The sequence below is a fragment of the Oncorhynchus keta genome, chromosome 23 (assembly GCF_023373465.1).
Source record: "Oncorhynchus keta strain PuntledgeMale-10-30-2019 chromosome 23, Oket_V2, whole genome shotgun sequence".
NCBI lineage: Eukaryota > Metazoa > Chordata > Actinopteri > Salmoniformes > Salmonidae > Oncorhynchus > Oncorhynchus keta.
Window position 1 is genome coordinate 42,579,666 of NC_068443.1, and position 9,814 is coordinate 42,589,479.

The following is a 9,814-nucleotide window of genomic DNA, read 5'->3' on the forward strand; positions in this document are numbered from 1 at the left end:
CTTTACTGTGATATTGTACACCACTTCTAATATATATATATATATATATATTAACTGAATTTCCTTGATCAAGCAAAGGTACAATGTACACAACGTCTTTAAGGATGATGTCATGCCAAAACAATAGGGAAATTTGAATTTAAAAACCATCTTTCGAAATACAATCTCAAAGTTATTGCCTGTAACTTTGACAACAGGGCAGATGAGATCAAATTCAGGCTTTGCTGAGGACACTATCTTGCCAGTACCTTGGTAATTCAATATCATAGTCAAGTTGAGTTTTGTGTGTGACTTTCTTTATCTCCTTTCAAGGATGATGGCAAAAAAAACTCCATGACGGGCAGCCTCACTGTAACACAGAAAAATACATTACAGTTGCTTTGTTGGACTTTTGCTTGCTGCTGCACCCGGTTACACTTGATTGTAGCTAATAATGTCATTAAAAGCAAGCCACAGATATGCTGCTCCCATCCACCCATAGAGAATGATAGAGGCCTCTAGTGGCCATAAGGCCGTTTTAACATGTACAGCACTATTGAGGGCTTCCACCATTTTAATGTAGTCAGCTGGGTGGGACTTCCAACTTCACTGGCTGATCCCTCCTGGTGACCCTGTTGGAGTCATGTCCAATTGGGTCATCGGGAGGGATCAGCCAATCATGAAGAAGAAAATGGACTACTTTAAAATGGAGATTCACTTAATTCACACGACATGTCACTTCCGGCTAAATGAAAATGAGCACCAGGGTGGGAAACAGAGGCCGGAAACCTAGGCAACATAGTCAAAAGTCATACTGCTGTGTCCCTGGATGTAACACCTACAAAAGGAGGAGGTCATGCAGAGAATGAACTTTTCACAGTTTCCCCAAAGACTGTGCAATCCGACGCCAATGAGTGGTGGAAATAAAGCGAGTTGTCAGGCCACATTATAAAGTAAGTTAAGATTTTGGAATTTAATGTTGCTAGTTAGCTTAGCGAGTTAGCTAGCTATCTACTGGCCAGCCAGGCTAACAACACAGCCACCAGTTAGTTGAGAAATTCTAACATTGGTTAACTTAGTACCTATTTTTGCATCTCTAACCAATATAGCAAGTTATAATGCTTGACAACTAAACTGGATCAATATGTCCCTACAGAGTTAATTGACAACAACCAAAGTGTGTTCAAAACACTGTTTGTCGACTCCTTTTTAAAGACCATAAGTGGGAAACGGATGCTAAAAGTGCAGGTTGTGCCGACTGTGTTCACCTGGATGTCCACCCCGAAACCTGGCAGGAAGACCATCATCAGAAAAGCTGCATTGTAGGCCTATCTAGCGTAGCTTAGCCCTAAACTAGCTAACTACTAGTTTATTAAACAACTTGTCAGGGAGAGTCAATAATCAACTGTAATGTATTTTTCTGTGTTACAGTGAGGCTGCCCGTCGTGGAAAGGATACACCTGCCGAGGAGCCAGATGAGCTAAGGTAGTTGTTTATTATTACACGTGTCTTTTCTGTCATTTTCAATAGTTCATAGCAGGTACAGTATATGTAACCGAATCTTGTATCTACAGTGACTCTCTGGATCAGGACCCTCAAGCTGAGAATATGGCTTGCCAAATCATGTTCAGGTATAGACTTAAGATCTGAACTTAACAGTCACTTTAGTGTTTTTCGTGAGTTTACAATATTTGGTTTAGCCTCGGTCACTAGCTCCCATTTACAATCATTCACAATGAATGCATCAGTATCTGCCCGTCTGCTCTACATAAAGGACATGCAAGTTCATTTTGAGTTGTTTTTCTGTAAGCCTTCTACTAAGAGAAAAGGAACATGTATTCATTTGAATGGCCTGTGTTTGGAATAGAACATGTAGAGTTGGCAGTATTCATTTTGAGAGCATGTGGTTGGGCTTTTAAAGCAGCTTGAAGAGGCACGCAACGAGGTCGCTCGTCAAGTCGAGGAAATTGTGAAGCTTCGGGCAAACCAGTTCCTCCTTCAATACTTCCTGTGTGACAAGAAGAACAACATGTTTTACAACACTGGATTTGGGGACTACAGTACTCTAAAAGGTGTTTTTCTGACATTACAGCCAACAGCAGAGACCATGGTTAGATGGAGTCAGGTACAGTGCTTAAAAAAAAACAGATGAACACACACTTAGAGTTGGCTTTAAAGGAATGAGAAGCTTCCGTATTTCCCCTGCCAGTGCTTTCACAGATGTTATAAATGGCACAGATATAAAAATGTGTTCTCTGTCTGTCTCTATGCTGCTTAGACCTCTGGTCCACCATCCAGTCCTGTTGGTGGCGGTATAATGCACTTTAAAGTTGGTTGCCAGCGGCCTTAAAAAATACACAGAAGAAGAAAAATTATCTCTATTCTGCCACCTCCTTGCTCCTGCAGGGAGAAATTGAAAGTGGTGTTGTCTAATGTAGTTTATTTGTAGCACGAGGAAAGCTTGCTAGGCTTTTAGCCACCTGCAGCCACGTAAAACGAGACAGTAATGGAATAGAAATATGAATATCCGTAATGCTTTGGACCGCGACTAGGCTGTTGAAGGGACATTGGACACATAATATGTTGTTAGCTAGTTAATCAAAAATTCTTAATAGCCATGTAGTTGATGATAAAGATGTTGATTGTTTTTTAAACGCAAATATGCCAGCAAAAATAATTAATGCAATAACATTAACTGTTAGCTAGCTAGTTATTATTACGAATGGCCAGTTAGCTAACGTAAACTATAATCAGCACCGGCCTGTACCCTACCTGCGCTGAACTCTCTCCTGGCCCCTTAAATTAAATCTGAATTTGTCCTGCTAGGTGACCTAAGCTGGGACATGCTTAAACCACCTTAACAAGTCCTAAAGCAATGGGACTCAATCAATCTTTCTCAGATTATTACCAATCCCACAAGGTATGACTCCAAAACCCCAGGAAAGGCTACTCTCCTCAATGTTATCCTCACAAATAATCCTGATGGGTATCAGTCTGGTGTTTTCTGTAATGACCTTAGTGATCACTGTTTTATAGCCTGTGTACGTAATGACTCCTCAGTGAAACGACTTGTCCTGATTTGTCAAAGACGCTTGCTAAAATACTTTCATGAGCAAGCCTTTCTTCATGACCTGGCTTCTGTAAATTGGTATAGAATCAGCTTGATCCCCTCTGTCGAGGAGTCTTGGACCTTCTTTTTTGATATTTTCAGTGGTATTGTTAACAAACACACCCCCATAAAGAAAATGAGAATTAAAAACAGGTTCAGTCCCAGGTTCGACCGTGGTCATGCAGAGTTACTCCACCTCAATAATTGCATTTGGTGAAAGGCTCAGCACACACATACTCAGGCAGACTGGCTCTTGTTCAGACAAATAACAAATAAGTGCATTCGGGCTATCCGGAAGGTCAAAGTTAGTTTCTTTAAGGAGCCGTTCTCTCTCTGTGGGTCTAACCCCAAGAAGTTCTGGAAAACGGTTAAAGACCTGGAGAATAAACCCTCCTCCTCACAGCTGCCAATGTCCCTTAAAGTTAATGATGTGGTTGTTACTGACAAGAAGCACATGCTGAGCTCTTTAGTCACCACTTCATTAAGTCAGGATTCCTATTTGACTCAACCATGCCTCCTTGCCCATCCAACGTTTCCTCACCTCCCACCCCTTCTAATGCGACTAGCCCCGATGGTCCTCTCTCTTTTCCCCCTACTACAAAGTTTCTCCCTGCAGGCGGTCATTGAGTCCGAGGTGCTGAAGGAGCTCCTTAAACTTGACAAAAAAAAACATCTGAATCAGATGGTTTAGACCCTTTCTTCTTTAAGGTTGCTGCCCCTCTAATCGACAAGCCTATCGCTGACCTTTTTAACCTGTCTTTTCTCTCTGGGGAGGTTCCCATTGCTTGGAAGTCAGCCATGGTGCATCCTTTATTTAAAGGGGGAGATGAAGATTAATCCTGACTGTTATAGGCCTATTTCTATTTTGCCCTGTTTATCAAAAGTGTTGGAAAAACTGAATTAACTGACTGGCTTTCTTGATGTCTACAGTATTCTCTCTGGTATACTATCTGGTTTCCGCACAGGTTATGGATGTGTCACTGCAACCTTAAAGGTCCTAAATGATGTCACCATTGCCCTTGATTCTAAGCAATGTTGTGCTGCTATTTTTATGGACTTGGCCAAAGCTTTTGATACGGTAGACCATTCCATTATTGTGAGTATTGGTGTCTCTGAGGGGTCTTTGGCCTGGTTTACTAACTACCTTTCTCAAAGAGTGATGTGTATCAAATCAGAACATCTGCTGTCTCACTCAGCCACTACCTGTCTCCAAGGGTGTACCCCATGGCTCGATCCTAGGCCCCACACTCTTCTCAATTTACATATACAACGTAGATCAGGTAATAGAAGGCTCTCTCATCCATTTATATGCAGATGATACAGTCTTATACTCAGCTGGCCCCTCTCCGGATTTTGTGTTAAACGCTCTACAACAAAGCTTTCTTAGTGTCCAACAAACTTTCTCTGCCCTTAATCTTGTTCTGAAGATCTCCAAAACAAATGTCATGTGGTTTGGTAAGAAGAATTCCCCTCTCCCCACAGGTGTGATTACTAACGCTGAGGGTTTAGAGCTTGAGGTAGTCACCTCATACAAGTACTTGGGAGTATGGCTAGACGGTCCTTCTGTCAGCACATATCAAAGCTGCAGGCTAAAGTTAAATCTAGACTTGGTTTCCTCTGTCGTAATCGTTCCTTTTTCACCCCAGCTGCCAAACTAACCCTGATTCAGATGACCATCCTATCCATGCTAGATTACGGAGAAGTAATTTATAGATCGGCAGGTAAGGTTCCACTCGAGAGGCTAAATGTTCTTTACCATTCGGCCATCAGATTTGCCGCCAATGCTCCTTATAGGACATCACTGTACTCTATACTCGTCTGTAAACTAGTCATCTCTGTATACCCATCGCAAGACCCACTGATTGATGCTTATTTATAAAACCCTTTTAGGCCTCCCCCCTATCTGAGATATCTACTGCCGCCCTCATCCTCCACATACAACATCAGTTCTGCCAGTCACATTCTGTAAAAGGTCCCAAAAGCATACGCATCCCTGGGTCACTCCTCTTTTCAGTTCGCTGCAGCTAGCGACTGCAGCAAGGAACCATCATTTAAATAATAGTGAAGACATCAAAACTATGAAATAACACATATGTATGTAGTAATCCAAAAAGTGTTAAACAAATCAAAATATATTTTAACAGTCTTTAAGGAGTTCCCACATATGCTGAGCACTTGTTGGCTGCTTTTCCTTTACTCTACGGTCCAACTCATCCCAAACCATCTCAATTGGTTTGAGGTCGGGTGATTGTGGAGGCCAGGTCATCTGATGCATCACTCTCCTTCTTGGTCAAATAGCCCTTACACAGCTTGGAGGTGTGTTGGGTCATTGTCCTGTTGAAAAACAAATGATAGTCCCACTAAGCACAAACCACATGGGATGGCGTATCGCTGTAGTAGCCATGCTGGTTAAGTGTGCCTTTTATTCTAAATAAAACCGACAGTTTCACCAGCAAAGCACCCCCACACCATCATAGCTCCTCCTCCATGCTTCACGGGGGGAACCACACATGCGGAGATCATCCATTCACCTACTCTGCGTCTCACAAAGACACGGCGGTTGGAACCAAAAATCTCAAATTTGGACTCATCAGACCCAAGGACAAGTTTCCACTGGTCTAATGTCAATTGCTCGTGTTTCTTGGCCCAAGCTAGTCTCTTCTTATTATTGGTGTCCTTTAGTAGTGGTTTCTTTGCAGCAATTTGACCATGAAGGCCTGATTCACACAGTCTCCTCTGAACAGTTGATGTTGAGATGTGTCTGTTACTTGAGCTCTGTGAAGCATTTATTTGGGCTGCAGACTGAAGTGCAGTTAATTGCCGATTTCTGAGGCTGGTAACTCTAATGAACTTATGCAAACTGGAAACCATATATCCTGAGGCTGCATTTATTGTAGCTGTGGATTTTAACAAATCAAATTTGAGGACAAGGCTACCTAAATTCTATCAGCATATTGACTGTAGCACTCGTGTTGGAAAAACACTGGATCACTGCTACTCTATCTTTCACGATGCATACAAGGCCCTCCCGCGCCCTCCTTTCTGAAAATCTGACCATGACTCCATTTTGCTCCTCCTGTCCTATAGGCAGAAACTCAAACAGGAAGAACCCATGCTCAGGACTATTCAACGCTGGTCTGACCAATCGGAATCCAAGCTTCAAGATTGTTTTGATCACACGGACCGGGATATGTTCCGGGTAGCCTCCGAGAATAATGTTGACGTATACGCTGATTCTGTGAGTGAGTTTATAAGGAAGTGTATGGGGGATGTTGTACCCACTGTGACTATTAAAACCTACCCTAACCAGAAACTGTGGATAGATGGCGGCATTCGCACAAAATTGAAAGCGTGATCCATGCATTTAACCATGGAGAGGTGACTGGGAATATGGCTGAATACAAACAGTGTAGTTATACCCTCTGCAAGGCAATTAAACATGCAAAATGTTCGTATGGAGACAAAGTGGCGTCGTAATTCAACGACTCAGACACATTACATTACATTACATTTACATTTAAGTCATTTAGCAGACGCTCTTATCCAGAGCGACTTACAAATTGGTGCATTCACCTTATGACATCGAGTGGAACAGCCACTTTACAATAGTGCATCTAAATCTTTTAAGGGGGGTGAGAAGGATTACTTTATCCTATCCTAGGTATTCCTTAAAGAGGTGGGTTTCAGGTGTCTCCGGAAGGTGGTGATTGACTCCGCTGTCCTGGCGTCGTGAGGGAGTTTGTTCCACCATTGGGGGCCAGAGCAGCGAACAGTTTTGACTGGGCTGAGCGGAACTGTACTTCCTCAGTGGTAGGGAGGCGAGAAGGCCAGAGGTGGATGAACGCAGTGCCCTTGTTTGGGTGTAGGGCCTGATCAGAGCCTGGAGGTACTGAGGTGCCGTTCCACTCACAGCTCCGTAGGCAAGCACCATGGTCTTGTAGCGGATGCGAGCTTCAACTGGAAGCCAGTGGAGAGAGCGGAGGAGCGGGGTGGCGTGAGAGAACTTGGGAAGGTTGAACACCAGACGGGCTGCGGCGTTCTGGATGAGTTGTAGGGGTTTAATGGCACAGGCAGGGAGCCCAGCCAACAGCGAGTTGCAGTAATCCAGACGGGAGATGACAAGTGCCTGGATTAGGACCTGCGCCGCTTCCTGTGTGAGGCAGGGTCGTACTCTGCGGATGTTGTAGAGCATGAACCTACAGGAACGGGCCACCGCCTTGATGTTAGTTGAGAACGACAGGGTGTTGTCCAGGATCACGCCAAGGTTCTTAGCGCTCTGGGAGGACACAATGGAGTTGTCAACCGTGATGGCGAGATCATGGAACGGGCAGTCCTTCCCGGGAGGAAGAGCAGCTCCGTCTTGCCGAGGTTCAGCTTGAGGTGGTGATCCGTCATCCACACTGATATGTCTGCCAGACATGCAGAGATGCGATAACCTGGTCAACAGAAGGGGGAAAGGAGAAGATTAATTGTGTGTCGTCTGCATAGCAATGATAGGAGAGACCATGTGAGGTTATGACAGAGCCAAGTGACTTGGTGTATAGCGAGAATAGGAGAGGGCCTGAACAGAGCCCTGGGGACACCAGTGGTGAGAGCGCGTGGTGAGGAGACAGATTCTCGCCACGCCACCTGGTAGGAGCGACCTGTCAGGTAGGACGCAATCCAAGCGTGGGCCGCGCCGGAGATGCCCAACTTGGAGAGGGTGGAGAGGAGGATCTGATGGTTCACAGTATCGAAGGCAGCCGATAGGTCTAGAAGGATGAGAGCAGAGGAGAGAGAGTTAGCTTTAGCAGTGCGGAGCGCCTCCGTGATACAGAGAAGAGCAGTCTCAGTTGAATGACTAGTCTTGAAACCTGACTGATTTGGATCAAGAAGGTCATTCTGAGAGAGATAGCGGGAGAGCTGGCTGGACGGCACGTTCAAGAGTTTTGGAAAGAAAAGAAAGAAGGGATACTGGTCTGTAGTTGTTGACATCGGAGGGATCGAGTGTAGGTTTTTCAGAAGGGGGTGCAACTCTCGCTCTCTTGAAGACGGAAGGGACATAGCCAGCGGTCAGGGATGAGTTGATGAGCAGGTGAGGTAAGGGAGAAGGTCTCCGGAAATGGTCTGGAGAAGAGAGGAGGGGATAGGGTCAAGCGGGCAGGTTGTTGGCCGATTTCATCTGGAGAGAGAGGGAGAAAGAGGTCAGGGCACAGGGTAGGGCAGTGTGAGCAGAACCAGCGGTGTCGTTTGACTTAGCAAACGAGGATCGGATGTCGTCGACCTTCTTTTCAAAATGGTTGACGAAGTCATCTGCAGAGAGGGAGGAGGGGGAGGGGAGGAGGATTCAGGAGGGAGGAGAAGGTGGCAAAGAGCTTCCTAGGGTTAGAGGCAGATGCTTGGAATTTAGAGTGGTAGAAAGTGGCTTTAGCAGCAGAGACAGAGGAGGAAAATGTAGAGAGGAGGGAGTGAAAGGATGCCAGGTCCGCAGGGAGGCGAGTTTTCCTCCATTTCCGCTCAGCCCTGTTCTGTGAGCTCCAATGAGTCACGAGACACAATCACGGACTACAAAAGGAAAACCAGCCACGTCATGGACACCGACGTCTTGCTTGCTTTTCAATCTCTCCCTATCCCAGTCTGCTGTCCCCACATGCTTCAAGATGGCCACCATTGTTCCTGTACCCAAGAATGCTAAGGTAACTGAACTTAATGTAACACTCACTTCTGTCATTATAAAGTGCTTTGTGAGACTAGTCAAGGATCATATCACCTCCACCTTACCTGTCACTCTAGACCCACTTCAATTTGTTTAGGTCCACAGACAATGCAATCACCATCACACTGCCCTATCCCACCTGGACAGGAGGAATACCTATGTACGAATGCTGTTCATTGACTACAGCTCAGCATTCAACACCATGACGGGCCTCCCCCAGGTGGTGAAGGTAGCAAACAACATCTCCACTTCGCTTATCCTAAACTAATACAGAATACCTGTTTTACTTGAGTGTGAAAGATCCAAAAGATATCAAGTAGTTGGGGACTTGTAGTCATTTTGTTTTATGTGGAAAATTTCATGCACAAACACCCGTCTTTAACTGTGGACTTTAAAAAAAATTCAGTTGGAAATGATTTCAATAGATATTATTGAATGCAGAGTAGCGCAAATCTTCAGCGCTACGGATTGAATCAAGCCCCTAGTTAATGAATGACAGCAATCTTTCCATCAATGGCTGCGTTTACACAGGCAGCCTAATAAATATCCTTTTGCCGCTAATTCAGGGTTTCCCTAACTCGGTCCTTGGTTTTTGCCCTAGCACTACACAACTGATTCAAATAATCAACTAATCATCAAAATTGGATCATTTCAATCAGCTGTGTAGTGTTAGGGCTAAAACCAAAACGTGTGCACCTTAGGGTCCTGAGGACCGAGTTTGAGAAATGCTGCACTAATTGGTATTTCGACCAATCAGATAGTTATCCAATAATTGGGCAAAAGAATAGGGCTGCCTGTGTTAAATGTAGACAGCGAAATTGCCACGAGTAGCATCGCAGCTATTCAGACTTCTGTGCATGGGACAAAACCAGCTGAGAAGTTGAGCCTCAACTCTCTTAGCTGTTGCAGAAATCGACCCACTATGCTGTTAACTTTCTGCATCTATGTCACATAGCCAAGTCTACCTGTAACGCAGCCATAGACAAAATACACTGACCAAAGATTTTGCTGAATTACAGTTCATATTGGAT

The 9,814-nt window shown here is 44.6% G+C and overlaps 1 protein-coding gene across 1 annotated transcript in view; it reads right to left on the bottom strand.

Moving 5' to 3' along the window:
* LOC118402377 (transcription initiation factor IIB-like) overlaps positions 1-8,867 on the bottom strand; it is a 44,776-nt gene extending 35,909 nt beyond the window's left edge. Inside the window, exon 1 of the mRNA XM_052477276.1 lies at positions 8,849-8,867. The gene's annotated coding sequence lies outside the window, so the exon portion shown is untranslated. The remainder of the gene's footprint in view (positions 1-8,848) is intronic.
* Positions 8,868-9,814: the final 947 nt, after the last annotated feature.